The 21,616-nt window shown below is 33.7% G+C and overlaps 1 pseudogene; it reads right to left on the bottom strand.

The window, feature by feature from the left end:
* LOC117237099 overlaps positions 1-21,616 on the bottom strand; it is a 122,768-nt pseudogene that overhangs the window by 44,662 nt on the left and 56,490 nt on the right.

Here is a 21,616-nt window from a genome sequence, read left to right as displayed (position 1 = left end):
TTGAAACAATAATTAAGACAAATTCGTTCTGTTTAGTTGGTTGTTGAATGTATGTTTCGTGAAATCGAACAATTTCTAATTGCCAAGTAATTAAATTGAGAATGGCGTTTCGCTAATTTTGTTGCCAAATTAATGAAATTTGCTTCTGTATGTCGATTTTATAATATCTTTTACCTGGTGAAATTCGACGATTATATAATAATATTGGTACCTCTGATGAGAACTTGATAATTTTTCGTAGTGTAATAATAAACAAAATGTCTTTAGAAATTAGCGAAATTTAATAATTTTATAATTATTTTATAATTTCGCAGACCCATTTTTTCTAATCAATAAGTCAAATAATTTCAACTAATTCATTCGAGTCGTGAAATTTAAAATGAAAATAATTAATAAAAATAGTGTTCCAAATTCTACGTTTTATCGTAAACTAAAAATTTCAATCTCTAATCAAATCACAATATTTCTAAAATTCAATTAAAATTCTATCTACCGTTATTCTTCCTTTACAACAAACTTCAACGCCGCTTTTAATCAAATTTCATTGAAAACGCGAAACTTCCACTTAAAATATACGAAAAAGTCTCTGTTAAAAATTTGATCACATCAAACTGATCAAACACTTCCCTTGTCGCAGACTATCATCACTTTCAAATTCAATCAATTCCTAGTCGAATCGATCTCGGCTAATACATTTCTTTCATTTTTTGCAGCAAATTTTCGATGGTAGGTACTCTTGTTACCTGACAATCAAACTACGGAAAATTGGAAGTATGTGCCACGAAGCTCTCGATGAATGGAATTGTACGCCGGAATTTTCAACGTGTCAAAAGATAAAAATCGAATCCCAGGGAAATAGCGAGCCCGTTGCAAGAGAATTGGCCTCATCGCTCAATTAAAAGCTCGTATAGGCACGTTCACTAATTTAGTCGAGTACGTGGTAGCCACAGCTAAATAACTTAAACATAACATAAATAATACCATCATTATCATCATCATCATGTTTATTATTATCATTTGTTATTATCGAGTAAAACCCTGCTCGACCAAAAAATCTAACGATTTGGATTCCATCGATCAAACACTTTTATTAAGCTACTCTACTAAACTTTGATGTTCACACGCGGCAAACTATTAAGTCACTCGCCATTCGATCAAAATACTGCGCCTGTCCTTTACTCGAGCGACGACGTGAATTTTATGCGACCTCCCACATGCAGTGATCCTCCTAGTGAATTTTTATCCGTAATCATTCACCCAGTACGGATGTGGCGGTGTGCATTTAGTTCGTCCCTTCCGTAAATTTAGGTCAACATCCTCCAAACCATGCGAAATCTCGCCATTGACGTCTCCAGAATGAACGAGCTCGCCTTTCGTCAGTGTGAATACCCTCCATGCGCTATTAATTAAGGCCAACCCTCCTTCAACGATTTTCATTCATGTTTCTGAAACTCTCCTTTGGAATGTCGATCCCTCGTGACGAACTTTTTAATGGTGATGAATTTCCAGATTCTTCCTTGAGCTGTTTGATGGATTATTTGATGGATGTGATTATTTGATGAAATATTGCCTAAATGGCAAGGTGAAGTTGGATAGACTCTTTAGTACCGTGTAAAATTAAATTCTATTAATTGATTCATATAAGCGCAAATAGGTAAGAAATGAAATATTACGACGAGCAGAAAAATTACTAAAAATTCTCGTGATTAATCTAATTTATAAGATGAGAAATTAATACTAATCTTCCACGAACGATTTTTATTTTTTGTCGGAAAACTCTTTTTTGCAAGCTCAATTCCTTGTATCTATATCTTGATCAATTTTTAGGTATTTTTCTGGTAGTTTAATCGATTACTTGATTAGATCTTACCGATTGGCGAATTAGAGTTACGTGGTTATTGTTATAATATATAAAATGTATTTATGTTAATTAACGCAAAAAAGTATAACCAGATAGGAAATTGTAGGAATTTACAATGACGAAGCGATGAAATTTGTAAAATATGAAATTGAATTGGATTAAATTCGAATATTAATAAACGTGTTATAAAGTGATGTAGGAGTTGTTTTGAATGCACTTAATTTGCAAAGTGAAATTCGATATAATGTGCTATTAGGATATATAATATTATTTCATCTACCAATATATGCATACATAACTATGTGACCTAGATATGAAAATTGCGTGCCGCAGAAGCTGTTTCGTACAATCTTTATGATACATGATCAACGTAATTTGCAAAGGACGATAATCAGTAAACACCCGATGAGTAATTAAACAAACTGATCACGAATTTATTTAATACGACGTCCCCAATGTCCTCGAGATAACAAGAATCGCTCGAAGCTTTACTTAAGCGACTAATTACACTTCGATAACAACCAAGAAAGAAAAATAATCTGCCAAATTATCAGCAAAAAAAAACCATCGTCGCTATCTATTTCAAAAATATCGTTATATAAAAGAAACGATAAAATTGAATAATAAAAACGACAAATGAAAAGGAATATGCCGAGAAGTATTTAATAAAACGAAGACTGGTAAAATTCATTAAATCTGTTCTGTTAGTTCCATCAATCTCGCAGCGTTTTCCGTTTCATCGAGGCGATATTTACGAGCTGAACAATTCCGAGGGATTCAACCCAGACGGTGACGTTACGACTCGGCGCCCGACGTCGCGTCGATTCATCAGTGTCGATAAGCTTCTTGAAAAATGCGTCTATCGTTGCTGACGCCTGGTATCGAAGGATGAACCGAGCACGCCTGTTACGCAATTAACGCCCGCATCCTGTACAACGAGATCTAGTTACTTGAAATCGTTTCCAGTTTTCTCCATCTATTAACTGGAATGTCGATCTAACCACACTTTAATGTTATGGAAAATATACAATTTTCTCGCTTCGTAAAAGTAGAACTTTGAACAAGGAGGAAATATGTACGTGGAAATTTCGTATGTGTGTAATATTTATTGTTTCTTAACGCGATATTTAACCGCGCGTTTTTTATAATTTCGATTCAAAGTTTAAAGTTAGTAAAGTTTGAAATTGTGGAAAATGTAGAGCTTGGAAGATTCTCAACAAGTGGAAATTTGGATCACGGCTGGGTTAATAAATATAAAATTATGGGAAATAAAAGGTAAATAATTAGAACCGTAGAAAATATAAAATTGCGATATTTATGGAGAATTTTTTGCGATAAAATATTGCGATATTTATAGAACTTTGGAACTTTCAAAAGGTAGAACTGTCTGTAACTGAAAATTTTGACTGTGTATAATTTTCGACGAATAAAACTTTTAATTGGCAATGATTATACTTGTTTCTTCATACGATATTCCTTGAGTGTTTTTATCTGAATTGAATATGTTAAGTTATAGAAAAGGTATGAAATTTGGAACTCTCCGACAATAAAACTTTCTACACGTAGAAATTTCGTTTGTGTGTGCTGAAAATTTACACAATTGGAAGTTTCAATCGTGAGTGATTTTATTTGTTCCCGAATGTGGTATCGTTCGAGTGCCTTGGATAGATCGAAAGAAAAGTTGCGGAGAAAGTGGAAAGAGAACACGATGAGGTTTTTTTGTATTTTTCTAAAGCGTTTTTGTACTTCTCTATTAGCATTGCTTTCTTGCAACACGAGTTTCTCTTGGTCATTGAAACATCGAAGAGAAAAAGATTCTTTCTAAATCTTAAAAGAGTTAGTTCAATAGGAATAGAAAAGGCGTATATCGAAAAGACTGTCCAAAACTCAATCTTTTAACGAATTCTTTCGGAAGATACTTTAAAATTGAAAAAAAAGATTTGACGATACTATGTCTACTTACAGCAAAAACGCAGAGGACGAAATTTGTCTGACCTCGAGAATATACATTTATTTGTCTGACCTCGAGAATCTATTAATGTACACTAGGCTCAGAAATGCCCTTTTTAATCAAAGTCAAGAGAAAATATTCATAGTCGTTCAAGAAAAATCGATCATATTTTATCGATATTCCATTCTTTTAATACTAACAAATTTACTTACATCAATTATCACTTCTTAACTTTCAAATCAATATTAAAAAGATGATAATAAGCATTGTCGTTCCTCTTCTTATAATCAAACAACATTCTAATAACAGAGAATTAACTTCATTTTCATTAAACCCACAATCATTCGCGATTCTTCTCCCACAAATATCCTAAATAAAGTACCATCGTAAAATAACTATTATTCAGGTAATATCGATTGCCCAACTACTTTACCCGGCCAATATTGATTTCTTTAATTAAAATGAACACGAGTGTAACACTGTGCCGTTAACCGGCCACACGTTCTACATTTTTTCAACGCGAAAAGCTTCAACAGAAAAATTTCATTTCACCGTTTTCCCACTGTAAGAGAATTAAAAAAAAAAGCAAGAGAAGAGAAGGCCAACCACTAGATTAACCATCGTTGGACCGAAAACTAATTACTATGCCGCGAACGAGAGGATCGAACGGGAAAAACTGGAGTAACGCACAGTCATCGACCACGCGAAGTCATTTATTAATTGACGTCCACTTATCAACCCTTCGAGATATCGTGCTCAAGACCGACAAACACGTCTTCAGTTCCTGCTTTCTTTCCAATATGTATGGATAAATAGCACGGTATAAATAGTTCATTGTGAGTGGCAATCGCGGTGTGTTATATCGGTATGCTAATTCCATAGCTCGTCAGACTGTTGTACATATTAAATTCTTCAGTTGCCACATAAAATTATGGTTTTTGTAGGTTGCAATGGGAATGCTGTGTATCTTTAAAATAATTGTTTTTATTCCAGACTTCGTGCGATGAATTTTGGTAAATATAATCTCTGCCTTTCACGACAACGATCGTAATCGGAATCGTCGTTTAAATCCACGATAGGGCTTATTATTATTCCGTCTTTCAAGTCGAACAACAGTCGTTCCCCGGTTCGATTCGCATTCGCTTCGATCGAAAAAACTGCCGTGTTATTCGCGTGGCAGACGGTAGAAAACGACCTCCCCTTTAAATATGCATGTTCGAGCGAGTTTAACTCGCTCACGGTGAAAGCTTTGATATTTCCGCTTTGAAATTTTCATTAACCCCCGCAGATCAACAAGTCCAATTAAACGCGGTGTTCGCCGTTTACTTTCGCGTAATCGGTAACCTCGTTCGATTTTATCCTACAGCATCTTCTCCGCGGTTTTTTCACGCTTTCAATCTTACCGCAGTCCTTGAAATTTTCCTCCTCATTCTCATTCTTGTTTTAACTTTGTTTGTATTGTTGTATTGTTTGTATTGTTTTAACGTTGTTTGTATTTTTAACTTTTTCGATAATAGACACTTGGAACGGCGAAAGATCGGAACTTGTCGAAAACACGAAATTTTGTGTTACTTCTGTGATTCCGAACTCTCGAAACCTTGATAAATATCGCAACGTGAATTTATCTAACATTTAATAGTTCAATGTAGTTTGCGTTTGGATTCATTTTAGATTCGTTTTAATCAGTACGATCTCACCAATGTGTTAGAACCGATTGTATTAAGAAAAGGTAAAACATACAAATCTAACTTTTTAATTTTCTGACAAAAATTTAAGATTTTAATTTCTGACGAAATAAATACTACTTAAAAAAAAGAAAGAAGAAGGACGAAACAAACATTCTGAGTTTCAAGACCTTTGGAAGTTTTGGGCTCGAGTTCTGTACATATAAAAATCAGAAGTTAATCTACCTCGAAAGAAAAAACCAGTTGGATTGGAAACGACCGGAAGAACGTAGCTGGGTTAAAAAAATATGCTGGGATTGAGAGAGAATTTCGAACAGGTTTCCGTTTCTTTTAGAGCGGAACGAAATACGGTTCTTCCTCGGTCGTTCGAGATGAGTCAGTAGTCGACAAAGAACGCAAGACGTGAGAGTTTCAGCAGTTTTGTTATGAATCAACGATGCTGATGCGGTGAGAAGCATTCAGTATCCGGTAGATATGAAACTGATGAAATATAAATCATATTATTGCTTACGTAAGAGCGAAATGTGTCACCAGCTTCATTTTATATCGAGAAAAAAAAAAGAGGAAACGATTAATCTCGCTTATTACTAATTTAATTATTATTGCTAATGTAATTTGAATATGTTATCGTCTGTCGACGCGTTTAGTTAAAGGATAGAATTTGGTTTTCATTTTATAATTTTTCTGCGATATTACAGGCACGCACATAAAAGTTATGCAACGTTACGAACATTTTGTTTGGAAAGTTCAAATGTTGTGAACAGAAACGAAAGATGGACGTCCGTGGTTGAGGACTGAATGTACTAAAATTATTACGCGTCTTAACTGAGACGCAAGTCAATGACATAAATTTAATTAAAAATCTATTCTCATTATACTCCATCGTCTGTGCACGATCGCGATCGATAAAGTAAAAAGGGTGGGAAAAAAAAAAGAAGTGGCTACTTTCATTTGCATTGGACGCACTTCTTCAGAGTGGGACGTTGAAATTAAATCAACAGCCTGTTATAAACACTTTTAGTAGCGAAGTGCTTTTGACGTCACGATATTAATGAGGAATAATTATAAGCGGATCTTCGTTACGCCAAGCAATTTACATGGATTTATTCATGCACGAATTTTCCACGTTACAGGCCAACAGTTACCGAACTGTAATCGAATTCCGACCAAAGGGTAATTGACAATGGACAATTTGGAAAACATGAAGTTTCCACGTGTGATCAATCAAGCACGTGGACAAAACTGACAGTAAAAAGGATAAGAAAAAGGAAGAATACAGAATAAATGAGAAAAAATACCAAGAAATTGGAGCAACGTAATTTGCATACTAAAGTTTCTGATTTAGTTTAACGTACGCACAGTGAACGTAGAATTTCAAACAACGCTATGTAAATGTTGTTTATTAACCAATTTTTGCTAAACAGTGAAACTGGATGTATTTGTAGAAATCTTTTACGAATATATTTAAAATATACTTTACACCAAATAATTAATATTTAATAAAAATATTTTGAAATTTCCTTAACATTGAAGTAATATACGACCACCGTGATTATGTCGGTAAAGATTGAAACGAATCTGAAAATGTATATAGAAACTACGTATATGTATATGAAAATGTATATAGAAATACTTATACTATGTATAAACGAATAAAAAGGGAGTTAATAACAAAATTTCTAAACAATTATCTACTATCAGCAGTTTATCAAAATTAATGAAATCACCGTTCCACGCATATTCCAACCCTCGAAACAAAAGAATCCCCGATTAAACTTCGTGTACTGCATTTAAACACCTACAAATAATCAATCTGTGATATGAAATTCAAACACGACTTTAAAAAATTACAATAATTAAAATTTAATAACCTGGCTTTGTCAATAATTATTGTGAATTACAATGATTTATAGTTGACCCTTTTACATTTTATACTTTCTCATATAAAATTCGATATTAAATCAGTCGAATCGAAATTTGCTGGACGAGAATAAATTTTCCAAGTACTTCGCCAGAACCGTAACAGCCGATTGTTGTTAAATAATTCAATTATTCGACTGCACACTTTCCGCATATCAAATTAATTAATACACAATGATAAACAATTAACAGGGTCAGTTCGCTGTAATGAAATACGCGACGCGTATTATAACGACGAGGAGCATTTCGAAACGAATAAACGTGAAATCATCATCGCACAGCGAAAGAGGGATGGAAAATAAAATACGCTTCGCTGGAAAAACACTCGCCGGGATGCAGAATTCCGAAAAGCGTGAAAGTAAATCGCATAGGAAGATTAGAGTGAGCTCTCTGCATTTTTCATTCGAGCTCGTTCCGATGCCCGCCGGACACCGTTCGTTCGAAAGCGCGTTATTACTCACAGGTGGACTTCACGGCAATGATTCATTCCTCGTTTAAAGCCGCGAGTCGACGAAGCTCTGCACAATAAGCTCGGATAACGTACAGAGATAGAAAGAAAGCCGAGAGGAAAAAACAGAGCATCACCGGCTACTGATATAGCGAGCCGCTCGCTTTAATCTATCATAATTTCGGAGATATGGTACACGGGATAAATGTTAGAGGATCTTATCAATTCAAATTGAAGTCAGATTTATCGTAGCGTAGCAAGATGTGGAACTTGTTTTTATGGCATTAAAATATCGAATTACTTACAGCCAAATATGTGAAATTAATGGTGGAACTATCGAATCAATCAAAGTAACTAATATCAGATTTTTTATTTTTCATATCGCTAAAAAAACATGCAAGTGTTTTCGATCATATTAACATTTATTTTTATTCAGACAGATTACACATATATTATTCAGTTTCGTGATAATACTTTAATTTTCATGAACTTTGTATGACACATTTAGATACATATTTAAAGGTCGGTAGTTCTGGCGTTACGAATATTATCATACAGTATTATTATATAATACATGTAAAATCTTGACAATGCGTTTTACAATTTTGTGGAAACTTTTTTAACGCAATTAAAATATCGAATTAAATGTTACTCGTGAGATGTAGAATTTTGGGATTATTCGAAATGTTAAATGTTATAACTCAGTGGAATTATATAAAATATTTCGATTCGTATTAACGAGTATGTATTATATTAAAATTTTATCGAATTTCTGTTTGACTATAATATTGCAGAGGGGAAAAAACAATTTCGTAATCGATGGAAATTTTACAAGTGGTTCGCAACGCACGTAAAAGAAATCCGTGAAATTCATGAACTGAAATTACGATGTAAAGCATATGCAAAGTAATCCAAGATAAACAGAGTTAATAAGAGTTAATAAGTTGGTTTCAAGTGATGTATTTTCCGCAGTCGAATGCGTGAGATGAATAAAATTTACCTTTAGACACATTTATAATACATATTATCTATTTAACTCTTTTCAGCTATAAATACTTTCTGTGCTGGCTTTTTGTCTTCTCATCAACTTTGTATTCAAAAACTAGAAGGTATCCGATATTGGCGTCATATAAATATGAATATATTTATTATATATATCTTTAGTTCAAAGATAAACTGTTTCATTTGAAACACTCGTGTTTATAGCTATGAAAGGATCGAAATGTATTCAAAAATATTGAAACAGTCATTAATATTAACCAGATACTCTCTTACCAACCTTTTTCAATATTCGGTAAAAAATGTCATTCTATATCTGTATAAAATTCTAGTCAATTCGATAAACCAACGAAATCTTCAAAATGTTTCAAAAATTCCACTTGATATCTGAATTACTTTCATTAGTCAAATCGAATTAATATTATTAGGCAAATTATTATTAATAATGAAGTAATAATTAGTAATAATGAATCTCTTGTATGACATTTCGTAAACGTGTAAAATAAAACCTATAAGATCTACTATTAACGTAAGTGAATAATTTCCCTCCAAAAATTCCTCCAACTATAAATAATATAACCATACAAAAATTTTAACGAATGCGTAACTTATAATTATCACGTTATACACGTAATTCCTACTAAATCAATAACCTATCTACAATTATCTAATAAATCAATTTTTACAATTTTAATAATTCCACAAATGTCCTGCAAGGAACCAAGATAAACTTTCAATCGAATACGAGATAGCGAACGAAAGCAGATGGAAAAATAAGTGAGGGGACAATGATGAAGAAAAACGTAATGGACAGCGCGTGGCGAAAGAGAAAAAAAGAAAAAAAGGTTAAAGGTTGGACGTCCAATTTGTAGCAGGTCACAGAGAGACGCCTGGGGCCGTGCATGGTACTACGATATTGCCATTGACTGTTATGGTATGACCTGCCAATATTTTTCTTTTACTTTGAGGCCCAGAAAAGTGTTTAACCGATGTCCGAGCTGTCTCACCATGGCTACATTTCAAATACGACAGATTACATAAATCTGACGCGAATACGAAGATTTATAAACGTTTCAGACGTCATGGATTAATCGCCACAACCTCTTTCCTATTTTCTTATCTTTTAATATTTGGTTGATGCACACGAAGTGTTATCGTTTTTAAGAAATGCAAATTATCGATAGATGGTGGGTTTTATGCACTTTTGGGAAATTTAAAAGCGCAAGAACGTATAGAATGTGCATAATATATAAAAAGATTGCTGTAACACATACGAGTGTTGATTAATTACGCTGTTAATTCATAACATCGTAATATTTTGCATGAAAATAAATCGTTTATTAGAAGATCAAGCGATCAGTTCAAACTTCGAATAAACACTTTGAGCGGTGTATATTAAGTGTAAGCTAAAAATTCTCCTTTTGCTATTTAAATACAAAAGCTTGGTAATAAGTTCGCTGAAATTACAATTCATTCTCTGAAGTTGCTTGGTATTTTTCAGTTACATAAGCCCCGGGACTCTTCAATTGCACAATTTATTCTCGTGTCCGTTAAACTTTACATATTTCTGCATTTTTTAATTCACCGTCAGTAATTACCGCTAACGAAGATGAAACTAAAAGAATAGCTTGGAAAATTTCACAACTTAAACTCTAATTCCAATACTGAAATGTCTCTTGAAGAATAATAAGTTTTAAAGTATAAAAATGTAATGTAATATGATTCTCCATGGGGAAAAAGATATCGCTTTTAATAGTTACAGAAGGATCACGACTTTTGATATTAAATCTTTGTAGGAACTCGTTAAGTCGGTACAAGAACTCTGTTGCGAGTATAAGGAAGTTTAATATAATTCTTCGAGGTGCGGAATAATTACACAGCAACTTTGTAAGACCGAGCCGTTCCAGTTTTAGTTCTATTTAATGGTTTGACGCGTAATGACTTATCGCAGATCGTATTTCCAAGTAAAGGTGTTCATTTTTTTAAATTTCGAGATCAACCAGGAAAGAAACTAGTATTAATTAAAAGCGCCAGAAGGCAAACAAAAATAACAATAAATAAAATTTGATCGAATTTTACTTACTATTTCTATTATTATTTATTCTCTCTATATGTAACTTCACATGCTTGTGAACAACAAAATATTTATTATAAAAAAGATTATAAACAAAATTTATAAACAAAGTTCTAGCTATTTGATCACATAATTCAATGTCTGCAGCGATAAAAGGTTGAGTCTAATTTTCGTAGAAAAGGGCTGAACCTATCGACACAGATGCGTGGAAACAAGAGAACAAAAGTTGGGGAATTAACGAGATCAGCGCAAAACAAAGAGGGCATCTCGCGCCGTGACTAATTGCCGTTTGAAAATGAATTATCGAACAATTCGCGAAGCTGTCCGAAGTTATACACGCGACGTTGATATTTGCTTGTTATCGATTAGCTCTTTCTACCAATATCGAATACTGATTCTCGTGTACGTACGGTAGTTCACGAAAATATTTCAACAATTTCCATACGAAATTTTATATTATATATATTTTGCGTGTTTTACAAGATACTACTATTATGAATATATTGGTGAAATATATACTTGAAATCTACCTGAGAATGTTCAAATATCTTGTAATTTTCATATTCGTAAAAGATTGTCTGCAAGGATTCGAATATTTTCGTGAGCCCGTGTACGTATACGGTAATCGTCATCGTGAATTATACGACTCGTCAGACTAGACGACTCTAATATGAAGACTGAATTGGATTTCCGCGTAATCCGTCACCGTGGAAGCTAAATCTAAGAGACATCGAGCGGACGAATCACTTCGCACAGAGCCGTAAATCCACTGTAATATTCGTCATCCCTTTATATCAGCCCCTATTCTGCACAGAGCTTAAAGATCTGCGCCAATCAACGCGTTACAAATTTATTGCCAGACATTAACGACCGTGTAAACATAGTGCAATTCTTTTCATTGATACGACAATTTATCGATTAATTTTGATTCCTTAACGAATCACGAAATTTATCTTTTTCCATGTTACCTTTAAGGCGAGGTTTGAGTGTATTGCGAAGTACATAATATCTCGAGTTGATTAAAATTAATTGATCTGTTGTAAAGACTAAATTACACATCTCGTAATCTACAAGTAAGCCATTCTTTTAGTTCTAATAATTTTTGGAATATTGCATACAATGTAATATATGTTTCTGAATCCCATCCATGAGAATTGTTTTCATCCTTTCAACGTGGATTTCGATACGTAAAAAAAAAAAGTATGTATCGATTAATTTTTTTTCAGAAATATATTATACGTTAATTGCATCAAAATCAGCGATTTATTATACCAGGGGATTTACATTGTTGTATTGATATTATTTTATAAGAGGATGGTGTCTTATTTGGTACGAATTTCACCAACAATGTACTAGGATTACATACGTATAATATAAATATAAATGCAATATGTTTTTATTGGTTTTTTTGGCTTTATGCGAGTGGTTGATGCGAGTGGTTCAATATCAGCTTCTAACAACTTCTCCATTTGGAACGGAGAAGTTTTGAGTGTTTATGATTTTTCAAAAACTCTACATGTTCTGGCGCTGTTTTGTTACGACATAAAAATGTTTGCAACTTTTTATACTAAACTTGTTTTACATGGCAGAATATTCAACGTATCGAAGCTAATGAATCACTATGCCAATGTCGAAGTAAATACGACGCTGTGTAGATATATTTTTTATTCGCTGCGTATGTGACGTTAGCGTTTTATGTAAACATCGTCCGTGTTAAAAGGTTTTTGCAAATTTGATGGAGCAGTAACACAGCGAAAGAGATTAAAAATTATTATAAAGTCTTTTACGTTGACAGAGATAATCTGATTTATATATAAATTAGAGATTTCGCCTCTTAATTCCAGATAACCATCATTCTTTACCTTGTTAATTAAATATGAATTATATCGATGATATTTTTTAGATAAGTTTTTAATCACGTAACATTTCCATTAGTGCCTTAATCTCTGTATCGACATAATTTGTTCCTTGTTGAGATTGCAAAAAAGAAACATGATATGAGAAAAAATCTGATTGCCAGGTAACGTTAACGTTGCAAAGATTGCTTGTAAAAAGACCTAAAGAAAACGATCACAGTTCCTAGCGGTACATGTTTCCAATACATTTCGTCTACGTTTACTACATATCACTATGAAATACATTTTACAATGATACATTTCCTTTAACGTTAATATACAGTGTCACAGAATAATTGTCAAAAATTTTGAGAGATTTTTTTGAAACATTATTATAAGCACAAAATTGTCATATGTATATAATTATATTTTTCAGTATTATTACAGTTGTAACGCTATTATTATTGCCATACTAGAATTATAAGTTTAGTACAAGATGGTTTCTCAGAATTTTGGTTTTTCAAAATTTTCCTGCAAAATGTTTCGTGCAACGAACTTTATATCCAGATATTATATACCAGTTCCTGCATTTATCTCGTTTTTTTTCTTTTTTTGCAAAAAGTAAGTACTTGTACCACTTTCTCACTAAACACTTCATACACTTGATAACAACCTGTGTATTTAAATAATAAGTTTAAATAATAAGCAAACAAATTAAGTTAAAAACATTTATGTTTGCTAATGTGCAAAAAAAAGTAAGAATATTCCACAAAACCACTATAATTCTAAGTATGATAACGCAATTAATTTCAACCAAGGAATAATCACATCTACGATACGCCGCATAATGAAACGTTGTCAACCGGGGAGTCGAGATAATGCTGGAAAAAAACAGTTGAAACAGACGAGAACAGGAAGTTGTTATACCATACACGGAGATGGGTGTCCACGGTACAGTGACAACGCGTTGCATAATCCAAATTGCATTTTGCACTGGCGCGTACCTTCGTGTCTTTCATTTTTAATCCGCAATTGGTCATCATTGGTATCCACAGCAATCTGGTTTAGGTTACTTGATACCAGTCGGATAGATTAACAAATTTTATAAAATGATAGAGATATATTTTTGGAAATTTCAGTAATTTACTTATTTAATTAAAAATATTATACTTTAATCGTTGGTGATCCTAATATTAATTTTATTTTGTATTCTAATTTTAAATGATTAAAGCCATGAATTATTTGAAGTCCGAGCGACATTTTGTATTAACTGCTTTATATTTCATAATTTACTTCGAAATGTTATTCAGAATTTCGATCTATTTTCATACCCTTCACATTTAAATAATAACATATTTAATTGTTAATATATGTATTTTCATTATATAAAGTTATAACGCAAAAAGAACGTGGTTTAGGTGTATGACCAAATTAGAAAGAATGAAATGGAATTTATGGTCTTTGTTAGGTAAAATATAAATACAAGATAAAATTAAATATTCTGACGGAAGAAGAGTATAGTTACTATCTAATCCAACTCAAACTGTGTTGTGAAGACCTATAACTGTAATAAATTGTTTGGAATTTTGAATGACCGTTCGTTTATGGTTCGGGCAGGCCCATTCCCTTCTTTGGGAATTATCTGTCCACCCCGAGCTGTAATGACTCAAAGGTCAGGAAAAAAATCCGGCCGGGTAGGCACGATAGAAGGACGAGACCGAACAGCTGGTGGAGAATCAGCAACATAGAAGGTCAGTTCATCAACAGACATGGTACCGTGCGGGTGAAATACTTCACTCTCCACAAGATCTTACCACCGCCGTGTTCATAACATCAAACTTTTCTTTTATACAACAAGCGCAAATAAAGTGCTAAATCACACCAACAATCGATTTATTAAACCTCCTCCACCTTGAGCGTTAAGTCATTCGAAGTGTCAGAAGAGAAGAAGAAGCGTCAGAGAGAAGCGTCAAATGTTTAATAGAAGAATTTAGAAGTGTCTGTTGGATATAATGGGTTTATTATCGTTTCAACATTGTTTCAGAGAAAGCTAAGGTGAATGTTAGATAAGGCGGGATTAAAAGCACGATAAGCAGAAGCTGCGGAATATATACGGATTATTTGAAAATTTTAATACGTTATTGGAGAAGTGGGTTTCGTTTATGAGCACGTATATTGAGAATATTATGGCTCACATCGTCCTTTTCCGCTCGAAATGTTGCATAATGAATAATACTATATGGAATTTGTGAGATACAGAAAATGAAACGTTTTGTAAAAATAATGACATAAAATATTACATAACTAATGATCTATCGACATTTATTTACTTTATTTATTTCGAATAACAATAGAAAAAGAAAATTTCTCTAAAATTTGTTAATAAATATATGATACAATTCTTTAAGAAATATAATCTATAGAGAAAAGAAAATAAATTCTAATTTGTATAAACAAAAAATTAATAAACTCTCTTTAGATCATAGAATCTGTCTAGAAAAATAAAAAATTTTTAAATCGATTATTAAATATCTGAACGCGATCTATGAATTTCGAAATCTGCAAAATCCGAATCGTCGGTAAAACAGACGTTCGTATTGTAGATGGCAGCACGAACCACTCGATTTCACTCGCTGCGCTGCTTGAAATATGTAATTAGATAGGAGAAAGGAAATTCCTAAACGGAGTTATCGAGCTGTCGCAGACAAATTTAGGTGAATTTTAAATGTCAAAATGAACTGCAAACTACTTTTGTAATTTTGGAACATTGTCGAGCCAGATTGATGAAAACAAATCTTGGCAGATCATCGGATAGATCGTTCTTCGTTCACTTTATTAATAAATCTATAATTAAGCGAACAGTTGTATTTAAAATTTCTCAATGAACGGCGCTTATGTAGCTATTTCGAGAAATCTGACTTTTCAGTGCTACGTTTGTTCACAGATTAAATTAAAAAAGCTGGTACAACTTTTGCTTCGAAATGAACCATACTGATTTAAATAATTAATTAAAATAATAAACTTTGGGGGTTATTTAAACATATTCTTTATTTCTTTGTATCATTATTATATAATAATTCTATATATTATATTGGATGAAGCAACAGAGGCATTATTCCAACTCTATAATTCACGATTCCCATTAGATGACATACTTCCTTTCAATCTTCATTCAATTCCATTACAAGTTTTTAAAAACCTTCCTGTTCTGAAACTCAATTTCGAAATATCATGATTTCGCGTATTGTATTATATTGAATATGTCAACAGAAGTATAATATAAAATACAAGAAAAAATGTAAAGCTGAAAGTTCGTCCTAAGTCGATAGTGGACGACCGTGTATAATAAATAATAACAAATAAATAATAGTTTCCATATTCCATCCATGGATGTCATATTCCTATTTTACATTCAGTTTCACTGCGAGTTTCCATAAACATCACTGTTTGAAACTTTCATCAAACTCCATTTCCAAATGCCACGGTTTCCACTAAAAATGTCAGCCTTTTATTGAACTCTACCTTCCAAATACAGATTTTCAAAAATCCTTAAACTTTTATTAAACACCACCACCGAATGTTACAATACTCACTAAAAATCCTACGATTTTATAAACCCACAATGAACCGAATCACATTCGTAAACCCTCCGACTGTCGCTATTTCATATTTCTCAAACAATTTCCCTCTGAAAAGTACCCTTCTCCTCCAAACACTGAACCAATCACGCAACCCTCCACTAAATAGGACGGATCGTCCCACGTATTTTTTTAATCTATACCAACTGAACTAAAATCTACATTCTTTTATTGTTTTTTAATCTAAACTAATTAAACTAAAACCTCCGCTATTTCATCAACCCACGTTGAACAGAATAAAAAATTCCTCAAACGATCTCCCTTCGAAAAGGGAAATCCTTCTTTTCTAAACACTGGGCCGATCATGCAACCATCCTGCCGAACAAAATGAACGCTAGATCGTTCCGCGTTTTTTAATCTAAACTAACTGTATTCAAATCTCGGCTCTTTTATCGAGTCACGATAAATCCACTCAAAACTTTCGAAAATCCCTCGATTCGCAATATCCCATATTTTTCAAACAATATCCCGTTCGAAAAGCACCTCCCTTCTTTCCCAAACGTTGAATCGCGCGATTAAGGAAATGGAACCCGGACAAAAATTTTTTCCATCTACCAAATATCATAATAAATATACTACACCTTGGATATTTCAGGCAAATTTGCGTATTACGTGCATTCTATGCATCTTTGAATCATCAAAGTTCTCACGAACGCATACAAATCCTCGATCTAACAATCGGAAACTTCAAAAGGCCCTTTGACTCTCCATATCCCATATTTTTCCAACAATTTCCCTTCGAAAAGTACCCTTCTTCCCCAAACATCGAGCCGATCATGCAACCCTCCCCTAAATAAAATGATCGCCGAATCGTTCAGCGATTTTTTAATCCTGCAAATAATCGTCCGCGTAATCGCAATCATCGGAGCGGATGGAGAGAGGAGCGCAGCGACGCGAACCTCGAAAAGTCGACGCGGGCATAACACACGCCAGGAGAGGAACTATTGATTAACTGTCTGGCACGTTGCGTCTCGAGTCTGGACAGCATTGTCTTTCATTATGCGATATCGCCGCCGCATCCGGAATGGTTCGTGAGCATATCGTAGCAAAGCAGCTAGCCGAAGCGTCCATCGCAGCGTAGGGACGCTCTTCCTCGCGCTTACGTGCACACGTTTCGCGAATGTGGAACAAACCGGTCGGAAAAAGAGAAATTCGCGTCGTTCGTCTGCGTCAATTCCTTGCTTTTCTCCCTTGTCCTCTATAATAGACCGTTATTTCCCCTGGTTTTCAGCCGACAACCAACGAGAATTGAAAAAAAAAAAAAAAGAAACACCGCGAGACCTGGAAACACATGCTACGTGTCATGGAAACGACAGAATGAATTAGTTTATCGATTTTGGTTCCGGAAAATGAAAATAGATACTGTTTGGAATCGTCGTTCACGGTATCACAGCTTTGCTTCTAAAATAATATAATTTGGATAATGTTTTCTCTTCCTCTTTTAGAATTTTTGTACTCGAGGTTTCACTGTTTCTTTTTTTTCTCTCTTTTTTTGTCGAATTATTAGTACGGGGAATTTTCTTAGGGGTTTTTATGGTTACAAAGATGATAATAGCTTCGTTGAACGATTGAAATGAAACTTGATTCTGAATCTTGCAAACGCATTTCGAATGTGTCGCAATACAAAATAATTTATGCCAGGAAAAAGTCAAGAATTAAAAATGGAAAATTATAAAGATATTTGTCTGCTGGTTTCTTCAGTCTATTCTTGTCAAATTATATGTCTCAGCATGAATAATTTTTTTTTTCGAGCTTCCGAATAATTCTCAAAAATATTTGACATTCTTTTCTCCTTTTCTTCTTCTTCTTCTCTCTTATTTTTTTTCTTTTTTAGAAACTTCTATCCAGTTATGTCACTTTTGAAATACATGCACGATATAAGTATTATTCTTCTTGTTGATAAATGAATCGCTTAGAGGTAGTACGAAACCACTTATTAAATTGAATAGCAAAGGAAAAGGCAAAGATGTGACAAACATTATGTTTTCGGAATTTCTGTAGAGTTTACTATTATCTGTGCCATTTCCCGAGATAACACGAATAGCATGTATGAAACGCGTAGGTGGAGTTTAAAATTGGACTTTAGACTCCTTTTTAAGGCGAAAAACGTAAATGTTAATTATAAAGATTACAAGTGTACTTTGCCTCCGATTAATTATTATAATGGAGCGTAATGTTCCCTTAGTAGATTAATTCGTGCAAATGATACTTCAACAACAACTATTTTAAAACGAACTTTTACGACTTCTTTTTCAAGACTTTTTTGAAGTTGACTTTGCAAAAACACGAGATTTGAAAATTACGAACTCCAACTGCTTTCAACGTGAATTAAATGAAGCGCAGATCGCTGTCGCAGATATTTCAAATCTTGCAAAAAGTATATGCATACATCTTATAGCTAAGAAAGCGATCCTACAGGATAATAACGATACGATTATAAACAAACAAAATTTCTCCATATTTCAAACCTTTAAATTTATACTTATGAGGTTAAATTTTAAATATCATTTTTATAGATGTTTCCTTTATTTAATTAACAATACCGATATATAATTGCTAAAAAAAATTACTCCAAATCCCTTATACATCTTTATAAAAACCCCCATAAAACAAAAATCATAGCGCGTAACTCATTCAACACGAACCGAATCATCGAGATTTAAAAAAGCTTCCGAAAAATAAAATCCATAAAATGTTATAAAATAGTAAAAATACGATTATAAAAAATAAATACGGAAACGAAAGTCCTTCGATCGTTTAGCAAAAGATATGAAACGTAACAAACAATAACGTCAGAGAAAGGGATTAAACTACCCTCTGATTGCACGTAGTGGCTCCGTTATTCTTTTTAAATTTAATAGTTGAACGTGCAAGAAGTTGCAACGGAAGTTACGGTTCGAACCGTGGTAAACGTAAAATCCTGGCAAACTTCCACGATGAAACGAAGTTTTCGTGACGCGACGAAAGTTTGCGTGGCGCAAATTTTTCGCCAGTATAGCGCGCAAATTACGACACGATCGTAAAGAAAACTGCGGATGTTTCACGAAATAAAACTGTGTTTCTACTTACGACGATCATCTCTGAGGGCTCGAGAACGAAGCATTCGTTGGGTCTCCTGGCGCTGCCACCCGTCCGCTTGCCAAAGCTGCAACAGAAAACAATAGTAACGCGGTTAAAATCTCTCCTTGATGACAGAGAATCATTCTCGAGTGCTACTTGCCATTGAAGCTTAGGTTTTATGAAATTTTATCGTGGTAGTTTAAATATTTCTCCTCGTGATATCGACTGGTGTTGAAAATTAAATAATCTTATTTTTCCCGAAGATTATGCAATTTTAGATATGGTGGCGTAATTTCTTCAGCGCTTTTGTTTTACAGTTGTCGTATGCTGATATTCGTATCGATAAGATAAATATCAAATATTTTCAAATGTACGTGGGTTGTAAAATACGAAATGACTGACTTTCAATGATTCATGTTTCATCGAACTCCAAAAAAAAAATTCATTTTTACGAGTATGCAACAAGAAATGAAAATCATACACGAGAAAGGAAAACGTAGCGACGCATCTACGAAAATGAAAAGATTTATCGGAGAAGACGATTTAGGAAATTAATACAAGAAAATTGGACATTTCACATGTTACTGCGGTAATGTATAATTTAAATAACAATTTGTCAAATAATTTCATTGAAACAACGCTCAAATACAAAAAACACCCTCTCTTTGTAACAACAAGACCACCTAAAACACTCGAAATACTCAAATATTTCCCCCATTCCAAAGCATTCCCTACGATGTTAGTACCTAACGTTCTCTGCGTGCATTCACAAATAAGCGACAATTTTGCTCGCTTAGTGATCCAGGGATATCGACGTCACAACGCGGAACAATTTCGATTTTATCGGACCTTCGTTAAAGGCCAATGACCATCGAACGCGCGCTATAAATTTCTTTCGCGCAACAATAATACCAGGGTGTGCCGAATACGGGGCGGGGGTGTGGTGTTCCATCGACACGGAAGTCATCGTCGGAAATGCAATTTATCATCGAAACTCTCGTATACGATACAATATCCTCTAGCAAGGGGTGCAGACTCGCGTAAATACGTCTATTGTTACGGTGTTCTGGCTTTTAAATGTTTACGATCTGCCATAGAACGAGCCATCGACAGATGTTTCTTTCCCTTCCCTGTGCTACTCCTCGAATTAGCCGCGAATTTACAGTTACAGTGGCTATAAAAAGTATTGGGGCATATTCCTCTTTTCCAACGAAAGTGTTCTATTAATATCAGGTTCGCTTCATTTCCGAAGTATACTCAGAAAAACATATTTGAGTCAGACTAAGTAATTTGCCTTATAATTCGTCAAATTTCTATACGTGAGATTTTTAGACGATCCAAGTGATATACAGTGAAATGTGTCGGCCATATTTTCGTTTCTTCAACTCGGCCTAATATCTTCAATTGTAATTATTTTATTAAATCATTCTCGATTATACTTATCGTGCGTATATCAATTCGTTTTTCTCATTGAATCATTCCCTCGTTTTTCATACCTTCCGTTACTGAAGTACACGATATTTTCTTATCCTTCCGTTATTACGTTAAACATTAATGGTGTCTTATAATGTACGACAAATTTGATTATTCCATGCAAGTTGAAGCACGAGTGACTCGAACAACCCTACCTCGCTCTATCAAATTTTTGTAATCGTACGAAAGTATAACACTATTAAACTGTCCGAAATTTAATATATTTGGGCCTAATAAATTGGTATGCAAATGCTAATAATAAATTCAATGATGTAGAAATATTTTTGATAGCCACTGTACCTTTGCTGCAGACAATTCTAGAAAAATCTCCCGTGGCTACGCGAGAATCGAGGGTCGAACAATACAGATACTCGTGAACTCGGCTTCTGGCATAATTTTCCCTTTGTACTTGGAACGTGTATTATTCTATACAGAGAGATATATATTTCTGTATGTACATATACGTGCGTATATGTGTACGCGTGTATAAGTATATGTATGATATAGAGATTGCTCGAAATACAAGGTGTTCTCGAAATATTGGCAGCAATTTTCCGATGCTATTTCGGTAATCCCATTCATACGTGGGGATATTGTATAAATACAGATTTGTAGACCTTTATCGAGCTACCTTTTCAAATGAGAGCTGCCTGACTTAATTTAGTTTAACGT

This window comes from Bombus vosnesenskii, unplaced genomic scaffold (genome assembly GCF_011952255.1).
Source record: "Bombus vosnesenskii isolate JDL3184/JDL3185 unplaced genomic scaffold, Bvos_JDL3184-5_v1.1 scf7180000013357, whole genome shotgun sequence".
Taxonomy (NCBI): domain Eukaryota; kingdom Metazoa; phylum Arthropoda; class Insecta; order Hymenoptera; family Apidae; genus Bombus; species Bombus vosnesenskii.
This window is presented reverse-complemented; position numbering and strand designations above follow the sequence as displayed.